This window comes from Cydia fagiglandana, chromosome 15 (assembly GCF_963556715.1).
Source record: "Cydia fagiglandana chromosome 15, ilCydFagi1.1, whole genome shotgun sequence".
NCBI classification, from domain to species: Eukaryota; Metazoa; Arthropoda; class Insecta; order Lepidoptera; family Tortricidae; genus Cydia; species Cydia fagiglandana.
In genome coordinates, this window is record NC_085946.1 from 1534575 (window position 1) to 1552889 (window position 18315).

Below are 18315 nucleotides of genomic sequence, written 5' to 3' on the forward strand. Positions count from 1 at the left end.
GGGATTTAACTGTGTAGCAAATAATTTGAGTACATACCTACTCTATTCATGGTACGATTTTGTTTAGATCAAATATTTTGATATACTGTTACTTTGTACGTAATGAATGATAGCTTGTTATAAGTAATATTCTAATATTATGTCACCTAGCTAATCTCCATTCGCGACAGAAGTTGTTCAAACCTTTCAACACTACTAATTGAAGCTAAATTTCAGAAAATCCTTTTTATAGTGCAAATTTAAAATATATGAAGAATATAATAATTCTATTTAAAATAAAATACAAATACTCTTTATAAAAAAAAACAATACAGTACGAAGACTGCAATATTACTTACCTATACAAGTAGATGTAAACAACACGGTGGTCTTATCACTTATTATAACCTACCTTCAACGATTTAGGCTGTGCTTTTTCCAGTAGTACCTACATACCTATAGATATCTACACTGAAAAAAAGAATGAACCGAACTCATTGAGTTATTCAAAAAATAACTGATTTTGTAGTTACAAACCTACCTGTTGGACGGTGTTACACATTATGGTTCGCATTCCCAATTTTTGTGTACGTAGCAACAAAATATTTTGTTACTGTTATGTAAACATTTCTTTCAGTTTATATAATGCGAACTGTAAGTTCTAAAATATTTTCCTTTCAGTAAAGCATGAGTGCACTCGAACAAAATGTGACGTACAGTTTACCGACAGCCATTGGAGGAGTGAGGAGTGGGAGCGAGAAGAGCTTTATTTGAGTACCTTCAAGCTTAGTCAGTACCGTCTTTAACATAAAGGCACACGGGGCCCATCCTCAGGGGGCCCCGAAGGACATACAGTAACAGTATACTTGGTTTGTAACAATTTTGGCTAACTATAATGTTAATAATGCATAATAATCACCATAATGCCAATCACATTATCTAGGCGGACTCGCGCACGAAGGGTTCCGTACCATCCCGCCTCTTACCTACACTGAACTTCACCATTGATCTAAAACAAATTTGCAGTGTACAGATATTTATGACGATCACTGCCACCTCATCTTCCCTGCTTCGCTCTAGAAACAATGTCAAAGCCACACACTGAATCCTCTTAAAGTTTTTGTAAGTCAGGCTATTTGCATGTTTGCCTAGGTACTACTTTTATCAAACTTAAAAGCCTTAAACCCTTAACATCAAAGTTCAATTTTGAACGGCACGTGTTTTACTTGAGTAAGAAAACCTTGTCTTTACTGTCTTGGAAATAAAGTGCAGTTTCGTTTCCATGTTTTTGTTGGATAGACGTGTCTCAGAACTCGCGACAGTTTGGTAAAAGGGCTGAAGTGTATAGGAAGTTTATGGCGCTTAAGACCTTTTAGGGGATGATATTTGGACTCGCCTTCTATGTAAATGCAGGGCAATGAGTATTCCGAATCTGCTACAAGCTTCAGAGTTCAGTAGTTCCGGGACGTTGTTGCAAGAATTATTGCATTTGAATTGAAAGTTTTTAAATTTATTGTCTAAGTCGATAAGTCGAATAGTTTGAACGAGTGAAGAATACAGTGTGTCGTGTGCCTAATGCCGGGGCCAGACTAACGGGAAACCGGCCGTTGATTTTCGCGATAGGTAATTGACACTTTTCATACGACCACATTGGGATAATGTTATTATTATTTACTTAATTTATTTTTCGTCTTAAGTTAGGTTATTTATAATATGAATATAAAAGTAAAATATAAAAACACTTACAAAACAATAAAAAATGCATATAAACACATTATAAAAAACCTAACCTAGGGTGCCGCCGGCAGCGGGGCAGGGCCCAAGCTGCCGGCGGTCAGGGCTGCAGAGTGAGGAACCGACGTACCATACGCGCCGTGCCCAAAATTACCGCCTTCTGCATCTGACCCTTGATCCAACCACCCAGCGAGAGTACTTATTATTATTATGTGTTAGTGCGGCCTCGGAATAAGGGCCACCCCACATCTAGCGTCTTTCGAGCGTCGGCGTCTACAACTCTATGGCCGCTGCTCGACGCAGCGTCGACGCAACTGCGCAGCGACGTCATTTTCCATAGCGCTGACCAGACGCCGACGCTCCAAAGACGCTAGATGTGGGGGTGGCCCTAAAAGGTGACATTCGAATGGCAAATGCAGTCACATTACTGCTGCGTCGCGCGGGCGCTCTTTTTCACAATGAGTGACGAATTGAACGTTGGATTTAAATGTCACCTTTATAATACGAGTATAGTTAATAAGGATTAAATAGTTAAAAATGCATTAATCCGTGCATAAGTGATACAATATCTCTCAATACAACTAATTTTTAATATGTAAGCTTGTAAGGAATTCCATGTATGGAACACTGAGCACTCTTAAGCTTACTTCTTTCTCTATATATAAGCGCGACACACGGACGTTAAAATCATATTAATATTATATTTTATGTCTCTGAACACACTTCTAGTTTTCTTAAGAAAACGTGTGTTAAACTTTGCTTTTCCTCCGTTTTCTTGAAATTTAAAATCCGGTGGAATATTTTTTGGTTTAAGTATTTTCTCACGAGTCTTTTGTGAGTTAGTTTTAAAAGAGTATTAATGTCACATCCAGAAATTCTTGCTTAGAAATGTACCGTATTGTACGAATGCCGGTAAATTTAGAATATCAAACACGTTGATATTTTCCCTTCATAAAATATCGTAAAGCAACTAATGCACAAAGAATATACTGTGACAAAAATATGTTGTACTTATGAAAATATTTTCTTCTAAGAATGTTTTTGTTATCTGACGATACAACTATCGTGGTTGTTCACAAATGAGGTTGTGAACTATATAGGTATTCAAAAGCTTAAGCGTAAAGTTGGATGACGACTGCAATAGTATTACGGTTGCAACGTTAGAAATCATCCTAATAGGGTAATTCGCCAGGAACTGGCCACTTTTAGTAACTAGGGTGGCCAGTTACAAAAGCGTTACTAAAGCACGTTACATATAAAAGTAAAAGTGGCGCGCCCCGCTCACGCCCCGCCCGGAAAACTCGCCTGTGTAACGAAGCCTTTAAAGTGGCCAGTTAATTACCCTACAAAGTGATTATGCGATTATAGCACTCGCGAATTTTACTCGCGCAAACGCTTGTTCAAACATAGGTATTGAACTCAAAGAGATGTTCTAACTATGTAATTGACAATCGTGCGACTTGCCTATTCTAATCGCTATTAATGGCCTCACTTTTTCCTCAGTTTTTCAACATTGCAAAGTATAGACTAAGTACAGATTTAAACCCCCTAATTTGCTTCGAGGGTTAAAAACGAGCCTAGCCTGGCTTACCTGGAATAATGGACCATCTAAAAATGCCCGAAAACCTTGAAATAAAAAGGCTTTACAAAATCCAAAGCAAAAAACACAGCCTAAAGTTAAAAGGCTTACATTAATTAACGCCCGTTCCTGTTTCGAATCAATTTACCTTTAAAACTAAACTTATAGGTCGTTAATGGAAACAGATAGCAACCCTTAAACTTAGTGTTATTGGGGCTTGGAATTTCCGATGCCAGGGAGGACAGACTGCTCACTTTATAGTCTAGAGTTCTTGGTTTAATTCTATAGTTTTCGACTGAGATTTTTCTGGAATGTGGGTTAGATAAATACAATAAAAATAAAAATAATGCTTCTTTTTTTCACGTTATCACTACACAAAGTCCCTTGCCGCGCGTCTGTCTGTCTGCATGTTCGCGATAAGCTCGAAAACTACTAAACACATTTTCATGAGGTTTCCACTTATATGTAGTTAGACTGATTCTTGAGGATGGTTTAGGTATATTATTTGCTAAGTTTTTGTGGAAATTGGTTGAACTTTGACACTGCCCATGCGAAGCTGGGGCAGGTCGCTTCTTGGTGTAAGATAGTCTCTTTTTGGTGCGAAATACAGCATCCAAGGTACTAGTCAATTTGCGTTTAAAGTATCTGTCATAATCTAATTATTCTACACATGGATACATATTTGTGGACACATGGACACACATTACATGGACACATACCTATCTCTTTTTGTTAAGCTATTTGGAATAATACCTTTTACGAATAATCTGATCCGCTTCGTTTATGTTGACTTTACATAACAAACTCTTAACATTTTCTGTATCGGGCGCTCCGTTTCCAGTACAAAATGAACACACATACGTGTTCTTGGCAGTGAACGTGTTAATTGACTGGGCTGACTCCCGTGCAGTTTAGAGTTGAGTCCAATTAATCCCATACTGTTCGCTGTGTCATTAGCTGGCGGTGGAAGTAAGAGGCGATTGCGCGGAGTTTTGGCGAACTTCTGTCAAAATACACCTGCTTACTCGGACTAGCACGGACGGAGTTAGGACGTGCAAGTGGTAGTGCAGTTACTAAACTACTTATGATCAATGCTATCCTAGCTTAGAGATTATCCCGATGGGGTGCGCTTTGCTGATTTCTGATTGTGCTCTAAAAACGGACTTATTCAAATTATATCAAAGTATTTCTTTGTACAGTTGCTTTTCGGTGAAGGGAAACGTCGTGAGGAAATCAGACTAACCTAAATAAGGCCTAGTTTCCCCCCTGCTTTGGAAGTTCAAATGGCAGTTTCGTAACAACTAGTGTTTACGTTAAATCATGGGATTAGTTGTCAAGCGGACCCCAGGCTCCTAATGAGCCGTGGAAAAATACCGGGATAACGCGAAGATGAGATTTTTTTGTAGAAATTCTAGCAGCAGTAACGCTGCTGCGGTTATAATCCGAATGTAACCTTAATTCCAATTAATCCGATGCTGTTAATATTATGTTGCTATTATGTAGTGGCGGAAGTGAGGCGATTTGGCAGAGTTATGGGCGCGCTGCCGTCGCGGCGCACCTGCGTTCCATCCGGGGAATACAAGGGGGTAAGTATTAACGTAGTGATGTGAGGCTAAAGTAATGACTCCTCTACACGATGGGCCATCGCCGGCCACTCCAAGGGACGCAGCCATGCGGTAGAATTAGACAGCAATATCACTTGCTCCCTCTAACGCATAAATGCGTCCCTTGGAGTGGCCGGTGGTGGCCCATCGTGTAGAGGAGCTATAAGATGGTAAATACTGGATAGGGTAGAGGGATAAAGTAAGGATGCTTAGCACGAAGAATTTAGAACATTGACTCGCCTGTTCCTATCTCTGTCGCACGTAGTATCGCAACGTGGGTTGGGGACTTCACGTACACCTTTGATGTTCTTCGCAGATACAGGTTTCCTCGCGATGTTTCAGATATGATATTTCGTACATAGGTTCCGAACAGATCATTGATAGGTCCGAGCCAGGATTTGAACCCGCGCACTCGGAAAGTCAGACGTACGTGAACAACTCGGCCACCGGCTGTGGCCACACGGAACAATCGGAACATTATTACAAGCAAATCAACAATTAAAGTTAACTAACATTCTGCTTTTGACTGCCACTGCGAAGGAAATAATCAATGATGTTAAACATTTTTAAACCCATTTTTATCGTATTCAAATTCAATTGGTACTTGGCCGACTTTAAATATCTCAAGAACCCTCGGTTGACCACTTGTCCGAGATTAACCGGCGCCGGCCAAAGGGCAAGGTCTCTCGGAATACGCCCTCTCTCCTGTTTAGAAACTGTTTAATGTCTTAAACCCTTGAAGGTTTCTGAAGTTCAAAGGTTGTAGGTCATGCTGACATTGCTGACCTACATAGATGCTAATGTTGGAAGTTTGAAACTATAAACTGCCCGCAATTAAATAATAAGTTAATAGACAAGGTAATCTTATACAAGAAAACAAATGTAAATAGTTGTAGTAGTTTTGATTATCGTTTTAATTTTTCTATTATAAAACCTGCACCTAACAACAGTCTCTTTTTGGCCCAGTGGTTGACTGGTAGAGAATGCCTTATAGCATTAAGTCCGCCATTCGTACTTATAATTAAAGTAATTATCTTTTAAGCATATTTGCTACCATATAATAATGAGGATCACTTACAGAGTCAGAAAAAGTGGTTCTGGATCACGACCCAGAAATCACCCTGTATTATTGAATAATATCATTTAAATATCGGTGATTTAAAAATTCTCCAATTATTTTCAATGGAAATATAAAGCAAACTCAGTATCTAGCATGAAATTGACAATTTGCACGATAAAAACCTGCATTAAATTTTCACCGTATATCAGAATAGCGACAAGAACGAATTGTATTTTAATGATAGTGGTTTAGTTCACGAAAGTTTTTACAAGCATTTATTAACTTGCTATGTCTGTACATACAGAATACATACTGTTCATATGTCTGTACGCCACTCTATGTACATAGAGTGGCGTTCAAAAGTGCATGGATAGATGTTGACCGTAATGCCTTAATGTGACGGTTAAAACCTGTCCATGCACTTTTGAACGCCACTGTACCTATGTATATTCGGTCAAATCTTGCAAGCAAAATATAATTAGACCTACTTCTCATTATTCGACTGAGCTGAAACTTCACATAATACGTTGGGTGACAATACCACGTTATGGTACCAACATTTTCATTTCATTTTCATTTATTCACCATAAAGTAATATGTGCATTACATGGTATGTCGTTACAGGCAATCGAATACTTAAATTAAGTACAATACATTACAATAAATAGAAATGAATATAAAAGCAATTGTTGTCAATCAAAATTATTATAAAATTTCCCTTCAATCGCCTATTTAACATTATGCAAAGTTATTCATGTCAATATCACAGTTTAAATATTCGGTCACAGAGTAGAAGGCATGCTTCCTGAAATAATTAGATATTTTAAACGATGATTTAAATAAATAAATAATAGGTCGATTTGTGTAAAAGTTTCCAGTTATTATTTAAGTACCTAGCTTAAATAATAACTGGAAACTTTTACACAAATCGACCTAGTTCCAAAAAGTATCAAATATCTTTATTCATAGTAAGCTCAATTAAGGCTTGTGTTTTGGGTACTTGCCAGGTACTGAAAAGGTCCTTTCAAAACAGTTTGACTTGACCTGTCTTTTTAAAGGTACCCGATCGTTAAAGTAGCATTTTGGTACCGATATCAATACTTAAGGTATCTAAACAAGCTTCCGTTCATGTGCGTGTGTGTTCCGGCTTGTGTTTTGGGTACTTACTAATAGATATTGGCAAATACATATAAATAGCATCCATCACCCAGGAACAAATATCTGTGATAACCCTCATGTTCCCTAAGCAGGGTCACTACCGACTAGGCTAGGTGGCCGTTGAAAATAAGGTTATTCTATTTTTAAATACTGAACCCCAAAAATCTCAAAGCCCGTGGCCGCCATTAAAAATCTGTCCAAGCCCGTATTGCCGTTGACTTCGCAAGCGTGGGCTAATACAGTAAGCGAAGAACCACTACAATAAGATCCCCAGATCCATAAAATCTTTGAGCAATCGAACAGTGCAATTATATTGGTTTATTCAACTTCTACTTACTCATACTTAACAAGCAACTGAAATGACACTAGCTCCGAACGTCAGTCCGGTAGCAATTACTGTCAATCATGCCAATGCAAGGACTATTATCGTATCTTTTTTAACGGAGCAAGTTGCACTTTGAGCTGTATATGGATAAATGTGATGTCATAAAACGCAGAGCGAATACGAATAAGGGGAAAGAAAATGGGGCTTACGGTATTTTGTGGAGATTAACAAAAATACTGTGAAAAATGCGCTGCTGGTGGCCTAGCGATAAGAGCGTGCGACTTGCAAACTGGAGGTCGTGGGTTCTAACCGGGTTGGGAAGAGACCAATGAGTTTTTCGGAAGTTATGTACGAAATCTTCTTCTTGGTATCTTTATTTTGGTGTCTGAGATAAAGTTTGCATTGTAAACAGACGAAGATTTGAGGGAAGACCGCGCAGTCTGGAGGGCGTACTCTGGAGTACCAAGTGGCCGAAGGCCGTCTGGATGCCCTAGGTACCGCTGGAGAGACGAAGTGCAGAAAGACCTTAGCGAACTCGGCGCCGTCGACTGGACAGAAACGGCTTTGGACAGAGTAGCATGGCGGTCTTTGGTGTCGGAGGTCAAGATCCACTTTGGGTTATTGCGCCACAGCAGTAAGTAATTATTTCCTAAACAAATGGGGATGGAAAGATTCCGCCTTGTGTGAATGCGGCGAGGACATCCAAACAATTGAACACATCATCGAACGCTGCCCTCTGCACTCATACACTGGAGCTAGAGAAGACCTGCTGCAACTCACACCCGGTGCAACAGCGTGGCTCAACTGTTTAAATGTTGACTTATAAACTTTTAGAATTGTATTCCTCTGGACCCGTTTTATTATTTCGCGATAAAACTGTCAAATTGTATATTGCCTATTTTGTAAAAACATATATGACGTACGATTAAATAAATAAAGCAGTAAGTAAGTTGTAAATAGACGGGTGTTTGTTCAAATCGTTTGATGTTTCGTTTCCCTATTTTATTCTGAATATTGGACGCAGTTCAAGCCTATTGGTTTCAAGTGTCAATTTCCCTATTTTATTTCACGCTAAATATTAGACGCGATGCAAGAAATCGATCTTTAATTTTAGACACACTATGGTAATTGATTTTTGTAGGTTATGTATTGACCCCTATATTATTTATGTAGCTAGGAACTATCGTTTAGCTAACGAATCCATAACTGTCAAAAACCGATTCTTACGTTACGCCGAAGCAAATACCTAGTCGTTTCGATATTGTGAGATTGTAACCCTAACCTAACCTTGAACCATTTCTACGAATACTAATAGCTAATTCGTTAATTACCTACAGTATTATGAAGCGAGTGATTTGAAATACATACATTGATCCGTAAACTGAATATCACCGAGTCTCACGTAACCCTTGAAGGACTACAGGGGGCCGATTTTTGAATTTCGATCGATCGATTTCGTCACTCGAAAATCGGTGGAAAACGGCGAAATGCTAATTTTTGAAATACAAGCAATCGAAATTTGGAATCTAGTGGTTTTCTCCACTCGATTTCAATTATATTAGTAAAATTTAAACGCCTAGTAATGGAGATATCATTTAACGAAATACACGAAATCGAGTGGTCGAATTTCAAAAATCGGCCCCCTGGGCACAGTTGTTGCGACACAGTACGGACGACACATAATAACTATAGCGGCTCTGTGAGGTGTTGATAAACACTAAAAGTGGACATTTACCACATTACACCGCGAGCACAACTCGTAGTCTTGAACTCTCGACAGTTCGCGTTCATAAAAATTATATCTACTTACTAAATTGGGCAAAATTCGCAGATTGTCACATTTATGTAGGTACTGGGCTTCATTTTCTAGATAGATTTTAAAATATACTTTTCAATTTGGTTTCTGACGTTCTAGACGCGACTACGCCTACAGTAGGGTGGTTCAAAATACATTTTTTTTTATTTTCCGACGGGCCACCCCCTTATTTTGTTACACTTATTATGCTGATAAAATACACCAAGTTTCGTAATTTTATCTCAACTACAAGGGGGTGCTCAACCACTTTGAAAATTTTGTATGTTGTATGAAAACCAAAAAAAACAAGTATTTATTATTCAAAATTTTATTTAAGTATCTGTTTTCACATTATTTGCACATGTGATTTATAAGTTTTTAAGTAGAAAAACATTTTTATGTCAATTTTTTATAATTTTTCAAAAGTAAGATTTTTTGAATTTCACCTAAAAAAATCATAAAAAATAGAAATAAAAATGGTTTTTCACCAAATAACTTTTAAATCACACTTTCAAATAATGTGAAAACTACTACTTTCATAAAACTCAAAAAAATAATAACTTAATTTTTTTGGATTTCATACAACTTTGAAAAATTTCAAAGTGTTTGAGCACCCCCTTGTAGTTGAGATAAGATTACAAAACTTGGCATATTTAGTCAACAGAACAAGTGTAACAAAATGAGAGGGTGGCGCTTCTTCTAGCTAGAGTTTGAATTTTTCCCATACAAACGTGAACCACCCTAGCCTACAGCCTCGAGTTACAGCTAAGAAATTGAATGAAAAATGCAAAAGAAATAGTTTTACGAATTCTTTAACTCCTCTTCAAATCATATCCACCGAGACGTCCTGTCATTTAGCAGGCATATACCGGGAGTGGCCTGTAATATGAGCAAAAAATTAAACTGTAGGCTGTACTCCTCATACTGACTAACATTTGTTCAGCGACTTTTAAAAATAACTTGTGGTTTGATTTTTAATACACTTTAAAGTTTATTCCAAGACGCAATGTATTGCGAATTTTGTTATGTTTAAGGCGTGACAAGCAACGTCAATCAAAATGATATGGCGTAGCGATGGCGTCCATTGAAAGTAATATTTATTTTGTATGAAAAATAGGGAGTCTAAATACTTCATAATTTTTTAAAGTTGTTGAACAAAAGTGTCACCGTTTGAGTAGTCCAATCTATGTTAGTTCTATCTAATCCCTCACATGATAACCATCTCTGTAGCCTTACGCCTTACACACACTTGCACTCACACACGCACACACACATACACACGCACCATCTTTTTCATTCCTTATTTCATTCTTTGAATTTCAAAATTTCCTTTATTATTAGTTTATTAGATTAGTTTCTTCTTAACCTTACAAATTGAAAACCCGGCTGCCACATCACAGGCGTAGCCTAGTGTGGGGCCACATGATATATAAATATTGTCAACAAGGTTATTTGAAATAAATCTTATTCTTATTCTTATTCTTATTCTTATGTTTTCATTATTTGCTCATGTTACAGGCCACACCCGGTATATCACTCTACCCCTTGTCCAATAGTCTTGTTCACCATTTAGTAACATATTTTTACAACACCAGCTCGGAAAGGCTCCCTTTGTTATGCAAACACGAATAAGTAAGTTGCATTTTATCCAAATAACAAATTAAAATAATTAAGTACACTACTATGGACAATGCGCTCAGATTTGGCAGCTTTTAAAACCATTAAAGGCTTTATAAAGTCGACTATCGTGTTGATAAATTTAACTGTTATAGTTATTTTACTGCCACATAGTTTGGGGTTGATAACGCTTTAAAAGCTATTTAAACCCGATAAATGAATTTGCGAACGAGGTTGTATTATCCCTTACTTGATTTTCCAAAAAGGTTTATTCGTTTTTTTCACAACTTTTAGTGATGATTAGCGAGTATTATGTAGGAGTAGGACTAATGACTCTAATGAGCTATTGACAAACGGGTAATAATGGAATAGGTAGCTATAGGTACTGAAAATGATAGATAGATAATATTTATTTCTAATTGAAAATTTACAAGGAATAATTCCTTAAAAATAACAGAAATTCACTAAAAGATCGTCAAATGTATACAAACATATATTATGATCACGAAGGGACCACGATCATTTCATAGAAGCTGATCCGGGCATCAACACTTATTTTGAGAAATGCCAAAACACAGCAATTGCTTGGTGAAATAGAAAGATTCACTGATTCCTACGTAAAGTCAAACCTTTTTGAAAGCCGGTTGAAAAACAATATACTTAATTTAAATATTCTCACATCCATTAAATAACAATGATTTATAAACGAAACCGCAAAGTTTCGAGCCAAATGTTATTGTTGAAACTAGTTTTGTTTTATCCGGTATTGTTTTCAAATTCAAATATTGAGAGTTGAAGTCTATTTGCGAATTTTGTTTGCAACTTTCAACGGTTTTAACTGAAACTGAATTGGGAACTTTGAAAGGGTTTCTATGTCTTGTTATGAGAAAGTTGCAGTTATTGTTTACGTAACAGGAAGTTTAGGAGATTATTGTTATTGGAATTTATAATCTTGGTATACCGGAAGATAATTAGGTATCTAATTTTTTTTTTTAAGGATGACTCGCACTAGACCGGGCAGGCGGGGTCACTTTATATGACGGCTGATCGGCGATCACGTATAGTCATTCCAAAGAAAACGAAGTGCCGGAAGCTCTGGCCCCGGCCCGGTCACTAACGTGAGTCATGCTTTAAAGGTATGTTGAAATATTTGTGTTTTCTTTAGATAACTCGTATAGATTTTACTCATTCCATACGAATTTTGCCTAAGTATCCAAAACAAAATTGGAAAAGCGCGTGGAAAAATCTTACCTGCTTGGGGAATTTGTTTGTACCATCACGCTCCGCGTATGTTGCGCCATTTAGGGTCCTAGCTAAATTGGTTATCCAATACTTACGCTATAGAATCTCCAATGTAGCAAGAACCCTAAATGGCATAACAATCCCGTGTGGTGACTGTACTTAACCCGTCGAATGATCTACCTATTAAACAAAAAAGGAAAACAATTTGACTCATATTGATATGTAGTACCTAACACACGACACAAATTTAGTTAGTATCACAGATAAGATACTAGGTAGAGCGCTCCACGGGTAAAAAGGCTAGTGACTACGGGCTCGATTCGGATTTTGAAATAGATATCTATTAGATATCTTTTAGACATCACCAAGATACGATAACGATATGTTTAAGATCTAACCTGCCAAATTTGACATTTGCGCGATTCTGGAGATACTCTTGAACGATTTCCACAGGATATGACTTAGAGATCCAATTCACATCTAATAGATATCTTACTCTATCTTACGTAAAAGTGACATTGGTTGCCCGAATTGCGCTGCAAAATAGAATTAGTTGATATCTAAACTATAACGTATCTAGAATGGATCTAGTACGTGTCGTAACGTCTCTTATGAATATCTTGAAGTTCGAATACAGCAGTATGAAAAGATATGTTAAATAAAAGCATGTAAAAAAATGGATCCTTTTCTTCCACTTGCTTACAAAGGATTTCAAAGAGCATCAGAAGTGCTAATAAATCCTTACCGCCTTGGCTACTCCAATAAGTCGTCATAAGTTAGTCGCTGTCGTGGCCAGGCTGCAGTGCGCCTAGCCGCTACTTGTTATTAAATTTCAATGGGAAAAAGTTAAGTTAGAATTAAGTATTTGTAATAACAATAGAGATATATCTAGTTTTGTTAAGCTATTACTTTTAGAGAAATGGTAGATCTATAATTTTAACCCATACATACAATTGAGGAACAAGTGTGATTTAGATAAGTGTACCCATACCAGGCTCTTACGCTGCCGCTGTAGTATTTTAAGTATAATATTTACTTTATTTAAGGTACTAATGCTCGATATGCTAATGCTCAATAGATGACACCCTGCTGTCACCTCTATTGACAATGACTTAAGTTTCAAGATGACATGTACTGGGACCGCGTCGAGCACCAGTACCACCACCTTACCTATGTATACGTTCCTTTTGCATACAAATCTCGCCCTTAGTAGGTAGTACTATTCCCAGAAATAATATCCAATTTAAGCGCATTGAAATGATATTGAGAAAATTAATCTGAAATTCAAATGAGGCCGGAGTTTTAGTGAAAACCTCTGCTTTTCCAATTCGCTATTGCAACTAATTAAAACTTTTGGTTAATTCGAGATTCCCATTATACTTTAAGAAACGTTTGCTTAACCTAGAAGTGTAAGGAGTATGGGAATATGTCACACCGATGTAAGTCGAAACTGAGGGTCTACTGCGAACCACGTTAGACGTATTGCCTTCCTTTCAGACTTACGTAGGAATGTACAAGTGCGATAGAGAGGCAACACGTCGAAAGTGGTTCGCGGTAGGCCTTCTGTTCAACTAAATGTTGAAACCAACAGCACCCTCGCGTTTACGAGTGCATGCCGAATCGGCTTGGTATGAGTCGAGCGGCCTGATTTGAACTTTAGTTTACGACAAAAATTTGCTCTAGATACGATATGGACCGGATATGTCAGTGTCAAAAATGACGTTTCTTAAAATATTTTGGTCATCGATTATCGTCTTAACTCTGTGCAATTGTGCATAATCTGCTTCTGCTTCTGCTTCTCTGCTTTTAAGCTAAAATCATAACCTGGCTAAAAATGGGACGACGGGCCAATTCGGTGTAACATAAAGTTAAACCTAAGACGTCGGAAACACTGACTTAAATTGCTCCTCCTTTGTCCCGAAACTGGCTTGTCTCTGTTGACAATAATGATTGAACTAGCTGAAATAGCTGCAAGTAGATATTGCACTTAATTAAGTTTGCGTATAGGTATTGAGTTGTTTGATTTGTGTTAAAAACTTTTAAAGGGTAAATTGGTGAGAATGAATTGACAAAGTACCTACCTACCTCTATATCCTACGTTCGCTCGGAAAGGATCAGCCGGCCTAGCCAAGGTTACAATCGCTATCGCTTCGATAACGAAAAGCATTATGTCTCTCTATCACTCTTCCATATTAGTGCGACAGTGACAGTTGCGTTTCGATCGCTATGGAGCGTAAGCGATCGGCATCTTGGCTACGCGGCCTGTGTCGTTTAAGCTTGACCAGGGCTTGCAACTATGGGATTACTAGCTTTTGCCCGCGACTTCGTCAGCGTGGAATTAGTACCAGCAGCTAGAGTAAGAACAGCGCCTGGATAAAATCTAATAGCAATTCGAGCATAATATGTTTAATAGTTTACTCCAATTAACAGGCACTTCATTAATTTTCTCATTTCCACCCCCCTTTCCACCCTCTTTAGGGATGACTTCTGACATAAAAACTATCCTATGTCCTTCCCCGGGACTTAAAGTATCTCTATGCCAAATTTAAACTAAATCCGTTCAGCGCTTTAAGCGTGAAGAGGTAACAGACAGACAGACAGACACACTTTCGCATTTATAATATAATAATAATAATAATAAAGTATGGATTTATAATTGTATATATTTGATTTTTTTTAGGGTTCATTTTAAGAATATGAATCGAGCTCTATTTAGTACTACAACTGAAGATAAGGATGAAAAGAAGAAGATGTCAGATGTGATGCTTGTATGTATGTTAGTCTGAAAGTTTTGTATTTAAATTGGCCTTTTTTGCCTAAAAATTGTCTAAAGATAATAAGATTTGATAGAAATGTTCTTCAATATAACGATTAAATCTTATCTAAAGATAGCCAGTGCAGTCATTAAGTTCAACTCCATTAAGCGTCAAGTTCTCAACTATTCGTGCCACTTCCTTGCCAGAACTTCGCTTAGACCGCGACCGGTCCTATTTGCATCCATTAATTATAAATTGGTAAGTCAATGAAAAAACGTTAAATCTAGTCATTAAAGTTTATGTTAACATTACTAAAGCTGATGTTAAAATAAATGAAATTAAAAAATGATAAAATGACAATGGCGCCAAAAATCTTATATCCAAGATATTCCGTACACGAGTGTATTTTTTTCAACTGTCAGCTACAGAGCACACCGATGCTTTTGACTGCTGGAACTAAAAGCAATCATTTCTTATCCATTAAGTTCATAATAGTGTATGGCCTGTACGATTTCTAAGATCTAGTTCGCTATACATTTACTATGGCGTACTTGATCTTAGAAAAGCGGACGGACTATTCATAACAGTTATTTGAGGTACGCGGTCGTGTAGGTACGGAATTTCCCGAAAGCGGATTTATCTCAATAATAATTACTTATTTTTACAAGCACATAAATAAATGTTTTCGTTTAATCTATCTGTTTAAGCAGGCTTTAGACATCGATAAGCCTATCAATTAATTTTAATTGAAATTGAACTCTTACTAGTATTGTCAGAGATCCAAGAAATCTATTTAAAGAAAAGAGTCTAAAACAGTGAGTACCTATCAAAAATAAAACAGAAAAAGTAGCGCGGGAGGATATTTTGTACCTATTGTATTTTTATTGAAAAACGCTATTTACATAAATAGTAACTATTACTTATGAAACCAAAAGAATGCAAATGACCATATATGATTATATAATTGTTACATATCATTGCTATTTATACTCATAATGGATTTTACTAGCTGCAGTTTGGCAGAAGAAAAATGTTTGTAAAATAGGGTTTATTTCATCTGAATAAATTATTATTATTTTTTTACTTCACGCGCATTTTTAGTAGCTGTATTCTAGTATCAAAATCAAGTTTAGTATTTGTCCCAAAAGTGAATGAATATTTTATTTAAATTTAGTTTGACAATGTTAAGGCCAAATCTCTGACTGAAATTGGATTGAAATGAAGGATTATTATGTCAGTCACAGCGTTATCTCGGCGTTATTAAATTGCCCATTCAATATCAAATAATGTGTCTAACGATACTTTGTTTATTTATTTCTAGTAATCCAGAGACTAATTTAAACATCGTGATCGTGACATCAAAATTATATCTAAGGGCTGATTTAGACGGCGCGCGAACTCGTATGCGATTTTAGTTACATTGCGGACTGTTGGTTACGTCCAATTCAACCGACCGATCTAAACCCGCAATGGTATGAAACTCGCATGCGAGTTCTCGCATCGTCTAAATCGGGCTTAAGTTGCACATTTGGCTCGTAAGTATACATGTAGGTACTTGTCGCACGGGCGACTGATATTATTTAGATTAGATACCATTTTGATGTCACAATGTAAAATTGAACTGGCCTGGCCTCGTAGTTTTGCCGTATATTGTCTTTTGTAACAATGTACACGACATTATCGTTTGTACAAACAGCAAACTCCTAACTGTACATCGGTGGACCTTATTACAAAAGGCATAAGGTCCACCGGTGTATAGTAAACAGTATGGGCGATGGTGAGGTATCAACCATTGTTTGATGTAAATATATAAATTCTGTTTGTATTTACTCGTAATTAAAAGTCAATCAGCTGGTCGTTCGAGTTGTTGTGATGTTGTATTTAGAAGAACCATCTTATCTTATGTATCTTGTGGTTTTGGGGGCCTTTGCGGATGCACTTTGACCTAATAGACATCTTTAAATTTGTGCAATTACCCCCTTAGAAAAAAGATCCGTCAACTACACAAGAGCTTTTTCAGTGTACGGGTGAAGCAATAAGCCCATATTATCTTTAAACCTTTTCTATAAGTCATACCATACCTAATTAATTTATTAAACAAACTCGTCCACACTAACCCCGCAAATGAGTAAATAAGCAAGATCTTAAAATTTAATTATGCCCCTTGTTTGCAATGATCCAAGTTTCGCGGGAAACTTAAGTTGTTAAAGACGCACGTGACTTGTCCTGGGGCGATTCAGAACGGGGTACGTGGCCGAATTAAACTTCTGTAACGCACGGGTAAATGATTCATGTGAGTAAATATTATAGTAGGTATTAGACTAATGTAACTAACTTTATCTGACATTAAGTTACTAATATACCTTTCTTTTCTTACATTAAGTGTTTACTTTAGTTAGTTATTGGTTTTACAAGGGGCAAAGTTGTTGTTTAACCGCTCGTGCTAATATTGATACCCGAGCAAGCGAAAGATTCCAAAATTGAACCACGAGCTTAGCGAGTGGCATGATAATGGAATCTTGAGCATTGCGAGGGTTTCAAAGCACGAGGGTTAAACAAAATTTGCCACCAATGAAAACCAAATCAAATCCAAATGAATGTTATTGATTATTTATCATCCAAAGTCATCATTTAAAAGTCAATTCTACCGGCAAACATAAGAAAACAACTCAAAATTTGCATTTGATTACTTTGCCTCACATGTGAATAAAATGCAACTTTGCTATCAGTTTTTGAAGTGCAAAGTAAGCTTTTCCGAGCTGGTGTGGTGAAAACTTACTTACTTACTTGTAAGGTAAGGTGGGGTAAGACTATCAAGGGTACACTTGTATGGAATCCTCATATTGTTTGTCTTGCCCAAAATAAACTATGTTCGTCTTACCCCACCTTACCTTAAATATCGTTGTCTAAGTACCCACAACATAAGCCTTAGAGCTTATTATGCTACTTATTCAATTGTGTAATAATTTCCTACACTATACATTTATTTATTATTTATTGTACGTATACCAAAACAAATCATTGAATAGAAATTGTTGGTGGAACTAAGCAATTTTATTGGGTAAAAGCCAACACGAGATAATTGAACAAGATTTTGAATGGGTGCTGTACTAAGTACCTAAGATAGGGGGGTTAGAATTTAATGCATAATGTATTAAGCTACGTCTACACAATTAAATTAATGTTTAATTTTTTTTCAACTAGCTTCTCGAAGAATGCATGGTGCTTTGATACTTAAAATCAGGGAGAAAAACCGTTTTTTATTATTAAACATTAATAATATGATATGCTAAGTTATACATTTGACCAATCCAATCCCAACTAACATTAGGCGCTAAATTTAAGGGTTAGAAGAGATTTATATAAGCGCCTATTTACTCTTTAGGTGTAGTTAGTGCTCTAAAAATAGGAGTTATAGCCGGCTATAACCCCGTTTTAACCCCGGATTGGGCACAAATTTTATCAC